Below are 21,822 nucleotides of genomic sequence, written 5' to 3' on the forward strand. Positions count from 1 at the left end.
TGGTTTGACTTGCACATTGGACGATTGAGTGGATGAGATAAAAGACCCCAAATCTAGTTCCATCCATTCGGGCTGCACTTTCAGGATTAATGCAAAATTAAAAAGCATGCTGGCTATGGTCATACCGTCATCCAATCATGGATCCACACTTCATCATTAGTGGACACAAATTTTTGATCATTGTACATGTAATGTTAGCTTATGTGCCGAGTATGGGTATGCCTCCCTCAACAAATATACCATGATGAAAATGTATTGTAACAGATGATGATCCGACCAATTGTTCTTAATCCAAACTTGTTACAGATAAAGCACTTCAGTCATTAGTTGCCATTTTTGACTTTTCACTTTAAGGAGCAATCTATTATAGGCCATTTTGTCGCATCTAGTCAATAGGCCTACAATGTGGATAAATCAACATCCATGAACAACTTGTCATCATCCCTACATAAACCCCTAAGCATGACTCTCCCAAATCCCTAAATTTCTAATCTTGATTGCTTCATTCTAGTAATTTTAAGTCCCAACGCACCCTGACCCTTTAGGGATTTGCGTTCAACAACAGGTTGCTCAGTTCTGCATCTGCTCTAATCAGAGTAGGTTGTCCCTTGTTGGGGGTGCACTGATTCTAGAAATACAGGAGAAATAAAAGTAATCCTGAAACTTCCTCCAGAAGCTTTCAGGAGTTGTTACAACCATTTACCTTGGATAAGAATTTCAAATCCTATCCCATCCTACCTTAGATATTCACCTTTTATCCCTTGAGTTCATCCTCCCATCAAGAGTGGATCTCAAGCCTAGATTGGTAAATGGAAAAGAATTCCTAAACTACCATCATATCCTATATATTTAATGCCATCCACAAGCTAGGGGTTGGATTTTAGAGACTAATCATACCCTTATGCTGTTGTTTTCATCATAAGAGAGTTATCATTCCTAGGCATTAGGGTGACTTTGAGGTGTAAATTATGGCAAGGAAAGAAAAGTCAACTTGGGGAGATCTCACAAGAACAACTTCCACTTTTGGTTGTAAAATCTCTCTTTTCATATTAATACAAAGACTATGCCATTTCCCTATATATGTTATGTTATGTTTACATTCGTATATTTCAATGTTATGTTGATCCATTAAATAGAGTGATTGGATAATGCTACATAGATGTCGTAGATCTTTGGATTGTGTTGATTGTTTGTGCATGTTCTAATTATAGTGATTGGAACTACGGTTAGAGCTTACCAACCAAGAGGAGAAAAGAGATTTATAATATTTTCTTTCTGTTGTTCTAGATCATGCCACTAGGTCTAGGGAAGATACATTTATTTGCAGTTATAGATTTTGTATATCACTCCAAATAAATGTTCATGATTTATGGCATTACAAACAAAGACTTGAGAAGTACCGAGGTCATATTTGATGCCACTAAAGAAGTGAAAGAAGAAAGTTTCCGATAAGATTTATTTGGATAACTTGATGATGATATAAGAAACATCTCAATGATTGAGTACCTCAAAGGTTTGTGTTTACTTGTATTTGAAGGTTTATTACTAATTGGGGTTGTGTGTGTACAAGAAAATCTCTCCATAAGAAGGTTGAACATTTTGAAACATGCTTGGACTAGTGGATATATCTGATTTAGTTTATAAGGAGAGATGAAGCATGTTGTGTAATACGAAATGCTTGGGAGGACATCTGGTCAGCTTGTGTGTTGGTGTCTAGATCCCGAAGTAGGGAGGGTAGCGTTGGTCTTGGAGCTCCGACCTTGGATGTGCACCTAGATACCTGGGTTGGTGATATAGCTTAAAATCTTGATGGTACCTAGAGTGGCTAAAGCTTGAGTTCACCTTAGTCCCACCCAATTAGGATATCCTGTCAGGTATCTAATCTGTAACACCACGTGTGTGGTGTGACTCTTCATAGAGCACATCATTTTGAGATCTTACATGTACCTTTGTATATATGTAATTATGAATACCTCCCTAGTTAAGAGGGAGTATTAAAGAATGTAACTAGTGTCGATCTTCATAATTCAATTTGAGTCATGATGTAATGTATTTATCAAGAGAAAGCAAAATGAATTTTCTTATTAAATAAATAAACTTATTAAAGCATTGGTTTCATGCTTTAGTCAATGGTTTATAGGTCAAAGCCTCCATTGTAGGCTTCTAAGGTTTATGTCAAGCATCCTTGTGTAAGTCATAATGTAATAAACCCTTCTTAGGCATTGTTAATCAAGAAACAAATTTATTTTTATGTAAATTAGGTCTTTGGGGCTACTCCATGAAGTTGACCTCAACAAGGGAATTCAATCTCACAGACTCACTATATATTGGAGAAACTCGACTCATTTGGAAGCACATCTCACACAAGTTTGAATTGCAGAAGCTGGAAGAAATAAAAGGTGTGAAACTCAATAAGGAGGAAAAGACTAGCAAAGGAGAAGGAAGTCTTTGTCTAGCTAAGGAAGTCAAAATTTTATCTCTCTTATCTCACACGTGTGAAGGAACTAAAGCTATAGGAGAGCCAAAGTTACAGTCTTGAAGTTGGGCCAAAATTCTGATTTAGTAGGGTTGAAAATATGTCCTTGATGCAATAATGATGCAATATTGAAGCAATGTTGATGCAATATTGTTGCAATCAAACTTTGAAGGTTGGAAGAACAGTTTGAGGGCTGACTTGGTGGAGGAGGAAGGTCTTTTTGTTTAAGGTCTTGGTCTATCTCAACTTGAATTTGCTAGTGAAGAGTTTGACTGAGTTTTCCCCTATAGAGGGGTTTTATCCGTATCTGAGTGCCTACATCTGGTGTAATTGATCTTTGTGTTTTCTTTTGATGGTTGTTTGATGAAACGAAGATAAAAGAAGAACATAAGAAAGTTAATAAGAACATAAAGATATCATAAGTAATTATCAATATAAGAAAACATTTTTTCCTTTCCAATTTTCTAACACGATGATGGGAAATATATTGCCTTTGCACTCTTTATGGAGCACATTTGCGAAAAATTTCATATGTTACAACTGATACACAATGTAGGAAGAGTGGGCACATTGAAGGGGGGAATGAATATTGTTCGATGATAAGCTATTTATGATTCATTATAAATATATTTTCTTTATATTAATTGTATTTGCAATTTTTTTTTATTGTTATAATATTTGTTCTGCAGACTAATTTCACGTGATTGTTTGCAATTATTATTAAGTCAAGGTGTCCACCTAGGTATTGTGATACAAATGCGTCGAGTAGTAGTACTATAAATGCTTTTCTACAAGTTGAGGAATAGAGAATGAATATTGAATATTAAGATAATGATCATATGGAAGAAGATGACAATAATAACATAGTTCAAGATGATTAGACAAATCAATTGATCCAAGACTTGTTCAACGATGTGAACGATGATATTATTTGTGATGAACCTATGCTAAAGAAAGTATAGACACCACTTTTTGAAGGCTCAAGTGAAAATATTCTCTTTGGTACATTATTGTTGATAAACTTAAAAGCTTTGAATGGTTTGTCAAACACTTGTATGCCACATATCCTAAGGTATAATGTAATATGTTTCATCGCATGAAAAGTTGATTTATTTCTTTTTTTAGTGTTAATTAATGTGTAAAATAAGAATACAATATTTATGATTAATATTATTTACACTAACTAGTGATTGTTTAAGTTGTACTAGATTGTTAGGTGAATTTCTATTACCATTGTCAAATAAGTTACCTCACACATATTGAGATTTATATGACATTACGAAAGATATTGAAATGGAGTATCAAGCTATAGATGCATGTCAGATCATATTATATATTATGGACAACATGCATTGAAAATAAAATGCTCACAATGTCAAAGCAATAGATATCGAACTGGTCAATTGAAAAAAAGAATGTCTCAAAAGGTTCTTCATCATATTCCCATAATTCCACGTTTGCAGCGATTGTTCAAGTGTGAAAGCATAAGACAGTTTATCGATTTCCATGCACGGAAGAGAAGTGGATATGGTTTTCTTCGAATGCTTGCATATGGTTATGAATTTAGGGAAATTGAAGAAAAATGGTTGTGTTTTGGAGATGAACCTTGTAATGTTAGGCTTTCATTAGCAGTTGACGGTGTTAATCCATTTGGAGAGATCATGTTTATTTACTCAATGTGGCCAATTTTTGTTATCAACAATAACCTTCCTCCTTGGATGTAAATTAAGAAAAAATTAAGAAACTAATAAAATAATGTCATGTAGATACTTTTTTCATATATCATTTTTATTACTGTAGTTTTATCAAAATTACACAAATAATCGTGACATTTATCAAAATAATCGTATATATAATTTATCTTTAAATTAATTTGTTAGCACAAGATTTAATAAAATTTTAATTAAAAAGATAAATTAAAATTAAAATTAGTTACACATCATTAAAAACAAATAACCACACACACACACATATTAACACAAGATTTAATAAAATTTAAATTTAAATGAACCAAATAAATGCACTTTCATCAAAATAACAATATATATATATATATATATATATTATAATTAATTTATTTACTGAAGATTTAATAAAATTTAAATTAAAAAAGTAAATTTAAAATTTATATTAGTTACACATCATTAAAAATAGTATCGATACTATAACTTTTATAGAATAATATATTAATTTTATTTCTAATATTTAAGTTAGTTTTGGTCACTTAGGCACCATTCACGCTTAAGATTGGTAAATTATGTTATTAAACAAATTTCTAGTGCCTAGTCACACCTGTATCTCTTTTGAATTTTAAAAGATTTTGATTGGCTTAGACATTATGACATGGGAATTCAATGTTAACCTTTTAAAATTAATTTTCCTCTAAAGAAAGATGGAGCACATTATGTTGACCATGATTGTTCTAGGTATTTATTTATAAATTTTCAAATATTATAACATTTTTCAGTTGTCTATTTTGTTGCATAATATGTTATATTTATTTATTTATATGTACTTATCATACTAGTAATTATGTGTAATTTCAAACAATTAGGTAAATAGAAAGTTAAAGATATGAATGTATATATCGAGCCCTTATCGATGAGTTAATGAAGTTATGGACCGACATTATTGTGTATGACATATGTAAACCAATAAGGGAGAGGAAATTTCAATTCTGTGGAATACTTGTGTGGACAATTCATGATGCCCTAAGACTAACACATTTTTGTGGTATGTAACGTTCCATTCAAATTTAATAGTATGTAGTTATATCAATTAGATCATATCATGCATGTTTTTTAAATGATCCCTTCATTTATAATTGACATTAATGCATATTTTGCATGCCTTCAAACAAAGGGTAAATTTGCATGTCCAGTTTGTGGTCCTAGGATGAAATCTTGTCCTTCAACAAGCTTAAGAAATGAGGTGTTTGATGAGTATAAGAACTTCCTCTCTAAGAACCTTATGTATCATGCTACTAAAAACATATTTTCAATGGGAAAAAAGAGACTGGATTAAAACCACGAAGAATGGCACCTCATCTATGGATGTTGGAATATAACAAAAATCATCGTGAAGAACATGATGGGCTTCAAAAATGAATGAAAAGTTATCCCACTATGAGCACCTAAGAATAACCCATTTTTTTATACAATGCATATAAGGAGGAATGTGACGTACACTTTATGGCAGATCATATATGGTAGGAGGGATAAATAAAAAATCCTCAAAATTTGTAATGACTTTGTTGAAGACCATCATGCAATAAAAAGTGTGATATGATCAGATAACGATGGAGACCAAAACAATCTTCCATGGTTTTTAACAGAGAAGCAAAGCAATGATCTAAAAGAGGTCATTCGAAAAATTTAATTTCCCACATGCTTTTCTTCAAACATAAATAATATCTTAACAAAGAAAGGTGAATTTGGTGGGGTAAAAACACATGATTAGCATACTTTCATTAAGGTAATTATTTTGGTATATATATTTCTATATTGGTATACATACATCTTTATGGTTTGTTTTTGTCTGCTTTGGTTAAATAAATAATGATTCAATTTTATTGTTACATTATGTTCTACTTCTATCTCTCCCATACAACTTCGACAACAACATCAAACAAGTTATATACGATCTTAGAAAATACATGAGATAAGTAGTGATTTATATGCCGAGTGTTTTTTCAATTAGTTGTTCAACTTAATGACGGGTTTTACTTGTAATGTAATATATTATGTTTTGTTGAAACATGTTATTTGCTTGCATCATCTGTATATGGTTGTCATTGAAGGAAATACATAAAGATGATATAAAGCATTGGAAGAGAGAAATTCCTCGGCTAATGTGTGAAATGCAAAAATATCTACCATTGGCATTTTTCAATACACAAGAACACTACCTCATACACCAAGTTGAGAAGATTGAATTGTGTGGACCTGTACACATAAGGTCAATGTGGATGGTGGATAGGCACTTGACATCATAGCAGGCTTTGGTTAGATGAAGAGCACATCCTGAGGGTTCTATGGTGGAGGGATATATGACATATCAATCCATGGTGTATATTAGCTAATATCTTCCTATATTAGCAACAAATATGTGTGTGGATCACATTTGGGATGTGAACTCCATCAAAAAATTTGAAGGGGAGCACTTGTTGGGGAAATGTAGAATGACAAAAGTGAGAGGTAATTAAATATTTAATGTGGATATATATATATATATATATATATATATATATATATATATATATATATATATATATATATATATATATATATATATATATATATATATATGTGTATATCATACTTATTTATTTTTTAATTTTTCATCAATTATTAATATTGACCATGGTAACTAATATTTATTAGTGAATTATGATTTTCTAATGTAGTTGCTCGGAAGTGGGATGCTCTACATTTATACATTACAGACAATCTGTGATTGGATGAAGCCATGGATTGAAATATGTGAACAATGTTATGGTACATTATCATGGGGAGGGGTGTCTACATTTGTTAGAGAATCTCATCGTGCTAGAGATGTCAATCTTACGAAGAGGGAAATGGATTTAGAAAATTGTTTGAAAGATAAACAAGAAATGTGAGGACCTAACCTAGGTCTTCTAACTAAGCAAGATTTATCTTTTAACTTAATTATAATAAGAATGAAAATAACATGTTTATAACTCAACGATTATTTGATAATAATATACAAGTAAAATTTGATTTACAACATATTAAACATGTAAGAAAATTTATTTGCAACAATATAAATAAAACACCAAATGGAAGAATACCTGCTCTAGTGGCTTGGTTGAGATGCTCCCGCTGGGCTACTTGACTGAATTTACCTCCCAGTCAACTAGGAATGATTTTCTAGCCCATGAAACCTCCACAGGTTCCCCAGCCCTCCGAGCCCAAGTCCAACCAGTTGTATTGTGTCTAAGTTAAAATCAACACTCTCCAATAGATCCAAGTTTGAGTTCTCTCGTTTTTTATCCATTCTCTCATTTCTCTTTCTCCACATTCCTTCCCTCAAATAAAATCCTCCAATCTCAAAATAAGGAACAAGGATCTCCCCCTTCTCTTCTCATCCTTCTTCCCTTTATGCCTCTTCCTTTCATCCACCTCAACCGCCTACCATCAATGTTGTAATATTCCTAGGGAAAATTTACAGTAAACATATAAAGAAAACATAGACAAAAAGCCATAAAATAATGAACAAGCAATCAAACCATGAAATGCACCAAAAACAACGCTACTAAGCTCTTTTATTGATAAATAAAAGGGTGTACAATATGGTACTGGAAGGAATGCACCTGGGCTTGCTCAAGGCAAGGTAGCAAAGCCCCAAATGATAGATAAGTCACCCCTCTCTAATCAGTTGCTGTGCTGCTCTAACTCTGCGCTGAAGCTGCTAAAAAATAAGTTGTTGGCTAGATATATCTGTTGATTGGGCCATCTCTAGTGCTCAAAGTTTTTTGGGAAATTAATCCCAGCCTCTCCACCAAATACCCAAAATAACCCACGAAGGATTTGGCCAATGACTGACTTCGGAAATTCAACTCTATTTTCCCTCAATGGCTCAAATGTTGGGTGATTCGACCCACTTGTAAATCCTGATGCAAATGGCCTTCAAAATATTTGTACTCCTCAACAAAATACTTCCCCGGCCTTCTCCCCGAGTTTCAGCCTCAACCGCACCTCACTCCTCAACCTCCCAGAGTGCCTTCACCATGAACTGTGCAATCCCACAATATTGTAGCTGAATCTCTCACTAAAATCAAGCTTCTTGTTGCTGGTACAAATTGATAAGGGTAGAACTCCCTCCTTGGGCTTACACTTGAAGTCCACCAAAGTAAAGGTTGAGATCTCTGCTCGAAGACACTCATGTGTTAAAAACACTTTCGTACTTAGCTTCACCTCAAGCATGCTACTGTCAAAATACAGTTTTGCAAATGATGAATGAATGAGGAATTAAGAGTCACTTCCTCTTTTTGTCAAGAAGCCTCCAAAATTCCCATGTGGGCCCAACTTGAATTCCCCACACCAAATCCGCTCCAATGAGAATGTATTCATCATGTGCATCGAAATTCCCATGAGGTGGCACCCACGCTCCATTAAGGCCACAATATTTCCTCCAGATCTAATGTTTGGGTGTGCTCTAAGCCAAAAATCATGTGTTGGACCTCTAAACCCACATTTCTTAAGCGCAACTGTGCAATATAGCAAAAATGATCAAAATTGATTTTTACTTAGCAAAATGCGAAGTGGGAATATCACAGTTCTCGCCAAAATGTTTCTTGTCCTCAAGAAACTGCAATGAAGAATACCGAAGTGTCCGCTCCCCCTCCTAGGCAGTATTCTCATCTAGAAAATTCCTCCATGGGATAAAAAGAATCCCCAACGACCTGATTTCTCAAGTGCCTCTCCCAAGTATCTAAAATGGCTTCTGGTTCCAACACTAAATTCCCCTCATCGTCCATAGGGATTAGTTTTTTAACTGCTGTAACCTGTTGCCCCAACGCCTTTTTCAGGCAAGACACATGAAAGATGTTGTGCACCCAACTCCTCAAGGGTAGCTTCAGCTCATTTGCTACCTCCCCAACCCTCCAAGTGACACGATACGATTAATAGAAGTGGGATTTGAGATTCTCGTCCCCTTTTTGCTTGAGTGATGACTACCAATACAGTGGAAGCCTCAAGAAGACCAAGTCCCCTACTTCGAACTGCCTCTCAACTTTTCCCCTGTCTGCATTAAGCTTCTGCTAGTTTTGGGCCATCCGCATGTTGTCTTTAAGAGCCCGCAAAATGTCTTAGCTCTCTTGTATCTAATCCTTGGCCCTTGGGGCCCCACTATCTCCAAACATAACGCCAAAAAAAGACAATGCATCATAACCATAAAAAGCTTGGAATGGAGAAATACCTATGGACATGTGGTATGTGGTGCTGTAGCAGTGTTCACCCAAGTGCAGCCACCGTATCCATGATCGTTGCTGATCTGTCACGTAGTTACGCAAGTAGCCCTCTAGCCACTTGTTAACTATCTCTGTCTTCCCGTCTGTTTGAGGGTGATAGCTAGTACTCGAAGTGAGCTCAGTGCCCACCAAAAGAAATAGCTCCTGCCAGAATCTGCCCATGAAACAACTATCCTAGTCACTAACAATGGTCTTTGATGTTGAATTTGCACGATCTTGGATCTAGGATAAAATCTTAAAATATCTGATGCTACCAAACCAAGAATCTCAACGATAATACTTTTCAAAATAGAATATAAACAACAGTAAATCACACATGCACAAAATATAGACACTTTTTTACGTTTTTCAACCCAACTTCGTTATATTAAACAACATATAATACAATAGTCTAGGGCTCCCATACTAGGGATAATGGCCCTCATACATCCACTAGTACAAGATACAAAACCGGGGCTTGGTGTCAGTCCATCGACAACCAATCTACCCTCAACAAGATAGTCTGACCATCTGGCTGATGAATTCGACTCTCTCAGCTCCCCTCGATCGTACCATGTACCTGCTCGGTCCTTTGGCTGTCAATATGCAGTTCCTGCCTCTATCAATGCTCCAAGTCCATCTAGCCATTGAATCTCGGCTATCAATTTGCTCACTAGTTGTGCCTTAGTCCATCAAGGCTACAACATATCGAGACCCCTGTCGAGTTGTTCACAACTCCACTTGTTCACAACTCTCAGTCTGCCCACTGCTGATCTTCAGCAACTCAGGGACTTCATCCCACTATGGTCTTGCTGCACCCATGAAGACCAACATAGGTCACGGAGGGCTGCCTCCTATCACTGCAAGATGACAATCTCCCACAATTAACATAGGCTAGGAGAACTACCCATCATCTATTGTAGAATTCCTTCTCTACACACAAGTCTCAGGCTCCATAAATTGCTTCTGGTTGATTAGACCCTTGAGTTCAACAACTGCCTCTCTTGCAACCACCTTTGTCCATCAAGGTGTTCCTCACTGGGCTCCAACTTGGACATTATCACATTGTCCTACAACAAACCATAAGTGCCCAATCACATCCACACTTGGTGTTCTCTCACACTGCCCTCCAAAAGCCCATGAGAGACCAAGTCCACGCTGTAGCATCTGCACCTAGTTGGGGCAACCCCACACTTAGGAGACCCTTACACATGGTTTCCATAGACTCCATAAATCTACCCTTTTTTCTGTAATAGAGGAGATATTATACAAATATGGGCACCAAAAACTTGTCCTCTCCTAGGACACAATCCAACCACCATCTAAGGGAACATCTGCAACTCTCCTTGTTGCTGTCCTCTTGCCTCTCATCTGATGTGCCTGCTGTCACCTTGGCTTCTTGGTAGACTTCCCAACAATCCACATGGGATCCTCCAAACAAATCCTAAGGTTTCCTCAAGCTGCCCATCAAGATGATCCAAGCATTGGTCAAACTATTTGACGCAACATCCCTCCAAAAACACTGTTGTACTAATGTTTTCACTTGTTGTTCGTAACTGTCTTGGTTAGGGCACTTATTGTAGCTCTAAATCCACTTGAAAATCTCCAAAAAATCCCTTAAAGGGTTGCAACATACCTTAAGAAGGATCCTCCTTTGACACACTGCCTCCTTAGGGCATAATCCACCCTTGATAGCCCTTACGCAATTCCCTATTGTGTGCTATGGCGTGCGACCTAGCACAACAACCCTCCTTTAGCAACGAACCCTCCAAACAATGCCCAAACACCCTCCAATAGAAATGTCCTTGCCTCTCATGAACTCGGCCTCACAGCAAGCCTAATCGGCCCTAAAAACAATAATGTGGATAACCCTAAGACATTCCACACTAGCCTCCTTACTCGGCCTCCTCTGCAAACTTTGGACACTCTCCTCCATGTTGTCTTGGCCTCTTCTTTTGTTGCGACTAGGGATAGATAGTCTCCTCTCTCCACCGAGTCCATTTGTCGAGAAGATGTTGCACAATGGATGAGTCTAAAGTGACTCCATCACCTCTATTTTATACACAAAAGAAAGGGCTCCATAAATTAGTGAAGAGACACATCTATTGGCCAACTTTTACTTCAAGCCTACATGAATTAAAAACCAATAATTACTTGTCAACTTCAAAAAATCATTTCTCCACTTCTACAATTCAAAATTCGACAATTCTTGAAGTGTTGGATTCTCCTTTCCACCCTCTATTGTCTCATGCCATCACATGTAGAAATGTGCTTCTGGAATTGCCCCAAACATGATTGGGTGCAAAACCCCAGGCTTGGGTTCTAAGCCCACAAGCCTACTTGTGGCACTTTGACCTCCAACCCTCGAACACTAGGGCTTGGAGTACCTCCCAAGCTACACAAAAATCAACATTTGGGAGATCATGTAGCCAGAACACCTCCCTGAAGAACAATTCAACCACCTGTGAGGTCGAGTACTTGACTGAGATGGCAAAGAAATGGGAAAACTTCGTTAGATAATCCACCACCATGTAAATGCAATCCTTGTCCTATACTGTGGGCATCCTGGTAATGAAATCCATCGATATGCTCTCCCATTTCCCCTCAGGGATAGGAAGCGGCTGCAATAGGCCTACAGGGTGTGACTGCTCACCCTTGTTCCGTTGGCATGTGTCACACTCCCTGATATGCCTCAAAACACCATCCTTAAGGTCCCTCCATGCAAAATGATTTGTAATGGCCCTGTATGTCTTTGTGAACCTTTGGTGCCATGCTAGTGGTGAGTCATGGGTGGCCGATAGAATCTTCTCCCTCAGTTGGGAGTTGGGTACCAAATAAATCTAGTCTCGAAAGTAGATCACCTCATTCATTACCCTGTACTGGTCATCTGCCACCATCCCATCAAGGACCTCACACGTGAATCGATCCTTGGAGTACTCTACTAGTAGTTGCACCCTCTAATCCGGGGCAATACTCATCAAAAAGAGAGCGTCTAGACTCCTAGACAACGCATCATCCACCACGATGTGTTTCCCCTTGACATACTCAATGTCAAAGTCATATTCTTGGAGCTTTCTCACCCACTTTTGCTACCTCTCTTGCAACTGTTTCTCCTCTAAGAAGAACCTGAGGTTGTTGTGGTCTGTTTTGACTTTGAACTTGTTCCCCACCAAATACTCTATGAACTTAGCTAGCACATGCATGATGGTCAACATCTCCTTGTCATATATGGAGTATAGTAGCTTGTGGGGCAGTAGCTTCCGACTCTCGAAAGCTATGGGGTGCCCTCCCTGCATCAACATGACCCCCACACACACTCTAGATGCATCACACTCCAACACAAAGGGTTGGGTGAAGTCGGGGAGTTCCAATACCGGACAACGACTCATGACCTGTTTGAGGTGCTCAAAAGCCTCCTATGCTGTAGTGGTCCCACGACTCCTGACAGGTGAAACACAATTTCATCCTTCAGAGGTATCTTCGAGTCTCCTCATCCAGCGGACCACACCCCTGATTGGACCTCGGTGGTGGAGCCCTGGTGTCTCTTCCCCTCTACTAGAAACACTGCCTGGGGTGTAGTGGTGCTCGAGCCCTAGGTAGGGCATCCTGTAGATCTCGGGATCTCCCTACTGCGTCCTGTAATGTAGTGGGCCTATTGGACCTCACTAACCCTCATAATGGCCTTTTTAGCCCCTCTATAAAATGTAGATCCTCCTAGCCTCCAACAAATCCAACACCATCACAGACAACCTCAGAAACTCTAAAATATATGCCTCATCAATCTGCTTGAGCCTTGTTAGCTCCCCAAAGTACTCCTCAGGATATTTCCTCTCAAACTACTCTAACACCCTCCTGGTGAAATCACCATAAGTAGTCACTCCTGCATGTCCCAACGTGGTCAGCCCATGGAACCACCAATCATGAGCTTCCCTTTCCAGATGCAATGTGGAAATCTTAATTGCCTCTCCCTCCGTCATCTGATTCAACTGGAAATATACATCCAACTTTTTGACTCACGCTTTTGTTGAGCTCTTGGAAGAGCCATCGAAAGTTGTGAGGAACAACCTCCCCATAGTGCGCTGCAAGTCTATCCCCTGCGTGTAGCCTCCTCCACTTCGTCCCATCGACCTATTGTTCCCCTTCAACTGGCAAGAAAATCCATGAAAGTGATGACCTTCCCAAAATTAGGTCCATAGGACTGATACTCCAAGAAATAATCCCCATAAGGCATATCCTCCTGCTTTGGTTGCCCACCAGCTCCATATATCAGGACCGTGGGAATGGTAGACATAGGGGTTATGCTTGGAATAAGGGACATGTTGGGATTAAGGGATGTGTGGTGTTGTGAAGTGCTAGATCCTTCCCCCAATTAAAAATCCCCATGAGTCCCTTACCCTTGTTGTCGTTGCTATTCCTCTGGCCCATTTATTCAATGTTCTTGGACAAATCCTACACTTCCTTTAATAAAATATGAGAAAATTCCTTTTCCTCGCTCCTTTTGTCTCCCTCATTGTCCCCCATGTTTGTTTCTACAACCTCTGGTTCGATTGTCACAAGATCAGGGGTAATATGCAACTGTCTTTCTCTACGCGTATGCCTTTCCCTTCGGTATGTCATGTTTTTCCTATCCTCTGGTGTCATAAACTGCACTACTCCCACAGGTTGTGCCAAGTCTATGAGCTCTGATACCACTGTAATATTCCTAGGGAAAATTTACAGTAAATATACAAAGCAAACATAGACAAAAAGCCATAAAATAGTGAACACACAATCAAACCATGAATTGCACCAAAAACTGTGATGTTGAGCTCTTTTATTGATAAATAAAGGGTGTACAATATGGTGCTGGAAGGAATGCACCTGTGCTTGCTCAAGGCAAGCTAGCAAAGCCCCAAATGATAGATAAGTCACCCCTCTCCAATTTGTTGCTGTGCTACTCTAGCTTTGCTCTAAAGATGCCAAGAAATACATTGTAACTTGTTGGCTAAACAAATCTACTGTTAGGGCCCTCTCCGATGCTCAAACAATTCTGAGAAATTAATCCCGGCCTCTCCACCAAATACCCAGAATAGCCCACGAAGGCTTTGGCCAATGTTTGACTTCAGAAATTCGACCCTATTTTTCCTCAATGGCTCAACTGTTGGGTGAATCGATCCACCTGTAAATCCTGCTACAAATGGCCTCCAAAATAGCTGCAATCCTCACCAAAATACTTCCCCGACCTTCTCCCAAAGTTTCAACCTCAACCACACCTCACTCCTCAACCTCCCAAAATGTCCCCACAATGAACTGCGTAATTGTTGTGTTACTATTGCTGAATCTTTCACTGAAATCAAATTTCCTACTTCTAGTACAAACTGATAAGGGTAGAATTCCCTCCTTGGGCTGGCACTCGAAGTCCACTGAAGCAAGGGTTGAGATCTCCGCTCAGAGACACTTGTGTGCTAAACAACACTTGCAGACTTGGCTTCAGCTCAAGCGTGCTATTGTCAAAAGACAGTTTTTCAAATGATGAATGAATGAGGAATTGAGTGTCTCTTCCTCTTTTTGTCAAGAAACCTCCAAAATGCCCATGTGAACCCAGCTTCAATTCCCCACACCAAATATGCTACAATGAGATCATATTCCTCATGTGGGCCGAAATTCCCATGAGATGGTTCCCACGCTCCACTAAGGTTGCAATATGTCCTCCAACTCTAATGTTTGGGTGCGATCTAAGCCAAAAATCATGTGTGGGACCTCTAAACCCACATTTCCTAAGTGCAACTGTGCAGTATAGCAAAAATGATCAAATTGATATTTCACTTAGCAAAATGCCAAGTGGGAATATCACAAATGGCATGGATACCTACTCATGCTTATTCTTGAAACCAAGAGAAACTAATTATTTGCACCGATCTCAAGCTTGTTGTCACGACCAATACATGACATAATTTATTTATATCTTTCTTATGCTCTTGCTTCCAATCTCAAAATATATGAGTCCCCATGAATGCAAAAATGATGGTTAGGAACCAATTAGCTACACCTATCTCAAGCTTATTATTACCAATTATCGGCCTATCCCGACTAAGGACCAATCCAGTGCTTAAAATTTCCTAATAATTAGTGGTCGAAATGATGCTCTAATTAATTGACCTCATACATAGTGACTTATGAATGGGGCCAACACTGATTGTTTTTCAATATGTGCTCGTACATATTGAAATTTAACATAGCTAGTAGATGCATGCATTGATAATGTTGAAGGTTTTCGAGACTCAAATACAACTCATAGAAAGAATTCGACAATCAAGCGAGATCACCCATATTTCACTATTGTGCTTCACCTTGAACAAGGAGAAAGAGGTATTTGTAAAGATTTTTAAAATATGAAAGTGTTATCGGTTGATTGTATATTTTATTGTTTTGCATTCTACCCATTCTTTATAAGTTTCAATGAATTGATTTCTAGAGGGCAACAAAAGTATCTTGAGCTGGTCACGTGACCTATGAATGGGGCCAACATTGATCTTTTTTCAGTTTGTGCTCATACACATTGAAATTCGACATGATTATGGTAGATGCATGCATTGATCATATGGGAGGGTTTTGAGACTCAAATATGACTCAGAAAGAATTCAACAATCAAACAACAAAATTATAACATAAATGTCGAAGAGATGAAATTATTTATTATTATTTACCAATTTATGGCCTACCCCGACTAACGACTAATACATTGCTTAAATTTACCAATAGTTATTGGAAATGACGCTCTAATTAATTGACCTTGAACATAATGACTTGTGAATGACCAAGGTTGAAATTTTTTCATGCTTTTACACACTGCAATTTGCCATGGTTAGAGTAGATGCATGCATTGATGGTATAGGAGGGTATTGAGACTTTTTAAAATGAATTAGGCACTTGTGGATTTTTCAACAATTTCATTATGGTGGCACAATAGTTACCCAAGTAACCTAAAGTAAGGGCATCTTCACATCTAAGTCTCTTTTATTTTTGCAAGGTTTTGGGTTGGTTATTTAGTTCCATTTGATCCCCTTATTGTTTTTTTATATCAGTGCACAACATTAGAAGTCAATTTTTGCACTTTTAGAACAAATCAAATAAAAATTTAAATCAATTTTTGAAATCTATTAAATATTGCAAATGGTTCTATGCAATTCATCATATCTAATTAATTGACCCTGAACATAGTGAATTGTGAATGACCAAGGTTGAAATTTTTTCGTGCTTTTACACATTGAAATTTGACATGGTTAGAGTAGATGCATGCATTGATGGTATAGGAGGGTATTGAGACTTATTAAAAAGAATTAGGCACTTGTGTATTTTTCAACAATTTCATTATAGTGGCACAATAGTTACTCAGATCACCTAAAGCAAGGGAGTCTTTACATCTCAGTGTCTTTTATTTTTGCAAGGTTTTGGCTTGGTTATTTAGTTCCATTTGATCCCCTTATTGTTTTTTTATATCAGTGCACAACATTACAAGTTAATTTTTGCACTTTTAGAACAAATCAAATAAAATTTTAAATCTTTTTGAAATCTATTAAATATTGCAAATGGCTCTATGCAAGTCATCATATCTAATTAATTGACCCTGAACATAGTGACTTGTGAATGACCAAGGTTGACTTTTTTTCATGCTTTTACACATTGAAATTTGACATGGTTATAGTAGATGCATGAATTGATGGTATAGGAGGGTATTGAGACTTGTTAAAAGGAATTAGGCACTTGTGGATTTTTCAACAATTTCATTATAGTGGCACAATAGTTACTCAGGTCACCTAAAGCAAGGGAGTCTTCACATTCAACTTAAGGGGCAGTGTTGAGAATTGTGTAATCTTCACATCGAGACACAACCCTATAGTTATCCATATTGTGTCATTAATGGACTTTGATAGGCATTAATTATAGCTAACTCCATCATCTATTGTAATATTAATCTATGGCTAAGCCGACTGACCTAGTCAACTTTGATATGTAGGCTCAACAACCCTCTTGGGTAATGTGCCTACTTATATGGGCCTGTAACACCTCCAGGGAGGAAACCCTACTTTGAGTTGTGATCTCTTTAACTTATGGTAAGCACTCTTTTATGCCAAGGATTAAGTACACAAAGACTATATTTTTGACAATTCCACATTCTATGGCTCTGTCTTTCTCTCTCTAGTGTGTCTCTTACATAGTGCCAATGTAGTTGTTTAGTGTTGTTTTCTCTTTTATTTTTGCAAGGTTTTGGGTTGGTTGTTTAGTTCCATTTGATCCCTTTATTGTTTTTTTATATCAGTGCACAACATTACAAGTCAATTTTTGCACTTTCAAAACAAATCAAATAAAATCTTAAATATTTTTGAAATCTATTAAATATTGCAAATGGTTCTATGCAAGTCATCATATCTACTACTTCATCAAAGATCATATATGTTGAACCCCAGTGTAGAAATCTTGAATTTGTTGTTTAACCTATTCATTACCATGCTTACAATAAGCTTTTGTACAACTCAAATTTATTGAGTTTAGGTCCTTCCTTATAGTCATCTGACCTAAAAGTAACTCCTTTTAACTTCATCCATGCAGTGTGCCTCCTTTCTAATTCCTTTCGAGAGTTAGAAATATCATCAACATTATCAAATTAAATGTATTAAATAAATAGCTAATCTCATGGCCCTAAAACTCAACTAGTTGTTACACCTCATTTGTAATGTCATCTTGGGTTATCTTGTGACTTTGTGGTTATTCTTTAACCTATGGTACATGCTAGTTTATTTGGTTCTTTTATGAGCTTAAAAATATTCTATAGTTTGTACTTTTTGAGTAGTGTGTCGATGAACCTATTTATCATTTTATTGACAGTGCAACTAAAAATTGATAAAAAACTAACAATTATAGTCCACTTTAAGAGGTAAGCATTGTTTTAGAATGAATACAATGTATAAGACAAGATGAAATGATCCTAAGACTAGGTCTTGTTGGTATATATATATATATATATATATATATATATATAGAAAGGGTACAATGAAATCTGCACATAACAATATAAATTTAATAACTCAGTATATAGGGCTTAATAAGGAGTTTTAGGATTACCATTGGCTTTATCTAGGAATTAACATGCCCCTCACTTAACAAGTGCTGTCCTCAGCATGTGACTAGCTACAAATGTTTCTGCATGAATAACTCATATTCCCATGTCACCTCTTTTATAGATACACTCTTCCATTTGTTGAGGTACTTAGTAAGTGCTCCATTTATTACCTGCTTAACCCTTGTTTAAAGGATTGTTTCTAGTTCTAGTATGATTTTCCTTCATTAATTTTTGGTAAAAAAATTTGAAATCATATCTTGTCATCGGTTGCCTTGTTTAACCAAGAACCATGGAAGATTGGATGTACATCTGAAGATGGAGACAAGTCCAATTTGGACCCTGTACTTCCAATCCTCTGGAACACCTTATAGCGGCCATAATGTATCAATGATAATTTATTGTCCTAGGATTTGCTTCATTAGTAGAATACACTCAAAACCACTAATTAATCTACTTTAAAACATAGAAATTAAATGAATAATCATGAGTACATGTCTAGTCTATTGGCAAGCTTTAGAGTGTAGTATAACAAGTTTAAGCTGAGCAAAAAGGGATAAGGTAAATGACAGAAAAAGTGAAAAAAGGGTGGCTGAGGATGTCATTTATGGGGTTCAACAATTACATATTCGCTAATATTTAAACCAGATTTTTTATTGTGCTATCAATTACTATAAACTAGCAGTTCACATTAGCACGCCTATATAATGTAGGCTTCCAACTGTGTTTCCTTTTGGCTCAGGATTCAACATGATTCTCTTCCACTAGGCTATATAATATATAATATATTATATAATATCTCTAATCTATAATATAATATATATTTAAAAAACCTCAACTAAAAGGATATGCTACAATACCCTTCGTGAGTGTTTGAAGTCTGTCAGGTGTTGCGTCCTAGAATAGTCATCATTATTAGAATGATGGACTCACTGTTCTTGTCATACAATATCTGATTTGTATATTTTTACTATCTTTCTCTCTCTGCTGAACTATTGAAGAATATAAGAAGAATTGATCAATGGTTTCCCCACATGGGGGTTTGTCCCTAGCTGGTGCCACATCATGTGTCCTCTTGTCTTGGCTTGTTTTCTACTGTTTATGTTTATGTTCTATCTGCACTTTACTATCATGCTAATGTGATTGCTAATCTGAATATTGTCATTGGGCTAATACAAAAAATTGAAGTAAATTTCTCTAAGCATAGAACATACCTAAATTTAACATGGTATTAGAGCTAAGGTGAAGAGAAAGTCCAAGCAAGAGTGAAAGAGAAATCACCTCAGACAGTTGGAAAGGAAAAAAAGGCTCAATGGGTTCCTCATCCCACTTCCCGGATGAAGACAAGCTCTGTGAAAAGTATGACTATCATAGATGGAAGATGTCTCTTGATCTAACATTGGAAGAACAAGAAGTGTTGGATTATGTGAAGGGTAAAATCCCCGAGCCTCCATCAAATGCACCAGCTGCTACAAAGGACAAGTACACCAAGGGTGAAGTCAAAGCGAAGAATATCATCAGATATTCCATTGACAAGTGTCCGGTGGTCTACATCTCCAATCTAAACACCTCCAAGGAGATATATGACAAATTGGTAAGCATGTTCAAGGTTAGTGATGCAAATCAAATTTTGTTCCTCAAGAATAAGTTGAAGGATATTAAGAAGGGAAAAGTCGAGGATATTCAATCCTACTTCTTAAGTATCACTAAGATCAAGAATGATCTTCTATCGATTGGAGAAATCATATTTGACAGGGAACTTACTATCACTACCCTTGGAGGACTCCCCACATGAGTGGTATATATTTAGAACCACTATTCTCAATAGTGATCGAATTCCAGGGTTTGAAGAATTGATGTTGAGATGCATTCAAGAAGAAACTAGGATGTTGGAGCAAGAAATGTCTTCTAATAGATGCAACCCTACTGCTTTCTTCGCTCATGCCAAAAGGAGAAATAATGCAAGGTCTAAAGTCATTTAAATGGAAAGCCCAGATCTAAGGGTGGAAGGAAGGGCAGATGCTTTGCTTGCAATAAGTTTGGCCATTATGCAAGGGAGTATCCAAATAAAAGGGACACATCACATGATGATGATCGCAATCATTCTAGGGGCAACTTCAACATCAAGGTTGAAGGAATGGCAGGTACAATAGCAAAGGAAAAAGGAATGTAGGACATCAAGGAAATAGTCAACCCTCCAAGAAGGCCAAGAACTCCAGGTATGCAGAATCAAATGTTGTTTCTGATAAGCAAAAGGAGTATTATCTTATATTGGCCCTCTCCACTACCTCTCCAGGATCTTTAGGAAATTGGCTTATTGATAGTGGTGCCTCAAGGCACTTCACTGGATACAAGGAAGCTCTCTCTAATCTAATAGAGAAGGAAACAAACTTGGAGATTATTCTTGGAGACAATGCCACCTATTCTGTAAAGGGTGTAGGGAATGTTACTCTTCAATTGGATCAGGGTAACTCGATTCATTTACGAGAAGTTATTTATGTACATGATCTCAAGAAGAACCTGGTGTCCATTTTTGCAATGGAAGACAAAGGTTACAAGGTGGCATTCATTGATGGAAAGGGACATGTTTGGAAAAGAAATTTTAAAGATTCTTTTACTCTTGGGTTCAGGGTTGGCACTTTGTATCAAGTTGTAGGAAGTCCATTGGGGACCATGTCGTGTGATGCATCTCTTTAATGGAACCAGAGATCTGCCCATCTTCATTGTAATGCCCTACTCGATGTGAGATAGATGGTGACAGGGATTCCTGAATTCAAAGAAGATCATGAAGGTACATGTACCGAAGGAAAACTTACAAGGGGACCATTCCCCTCATGTAATAGCAAGACTCGAGGGTTTTGAGATTCATGATAGGGAATATCATGTATGTAGGTTGAAGAAAGCTCTCTATGGCTTGAAGCAAGCACCTCAGGCTTGGAATGAGAGGATTGATATCTATCTAATGAAGCTAAGATTCACTAGGAGTGAAGTCGATCCAAACCATTGCTTTAAGGTTGTGGATGATAGACCTCTCATACTGGTACCTTATGTGGGCGACCTCTTTCTAACAGGTACAAACCCTCTCATTTGCAAAAGTAAGAGGGAGTTGGATTTCGAATTTGAAATGATGGACTGCAAGCCTGCGACTACCTCAATGGAGCTTAACTTGAAGAAGTTATGCGGTAGTGTTGTTGGACTTGAATTGAGGAATGCCTCTGAGTTTCATCAACTCATAGTAGCATTGATGTTCTTGGTGAACTCCCGTCCGAATATGTGTTT

The sequence above is a fragment of the Pinus tabuliformis genome, chromosome 3_2, assembly GCF_031772625.1.
Source record: "Pinus tabuliformis cultivar Carrire ecotype Pingquan chromosome 3_2, CPIR1, whole genome shotgun sequence".
Taxonomy (NCBI): Eukaryota; Viridiplantae; Streptophyta; class Pinopsida; order Pinales; family Pinaceae; genus Pinus; species Pinus tabuliformis.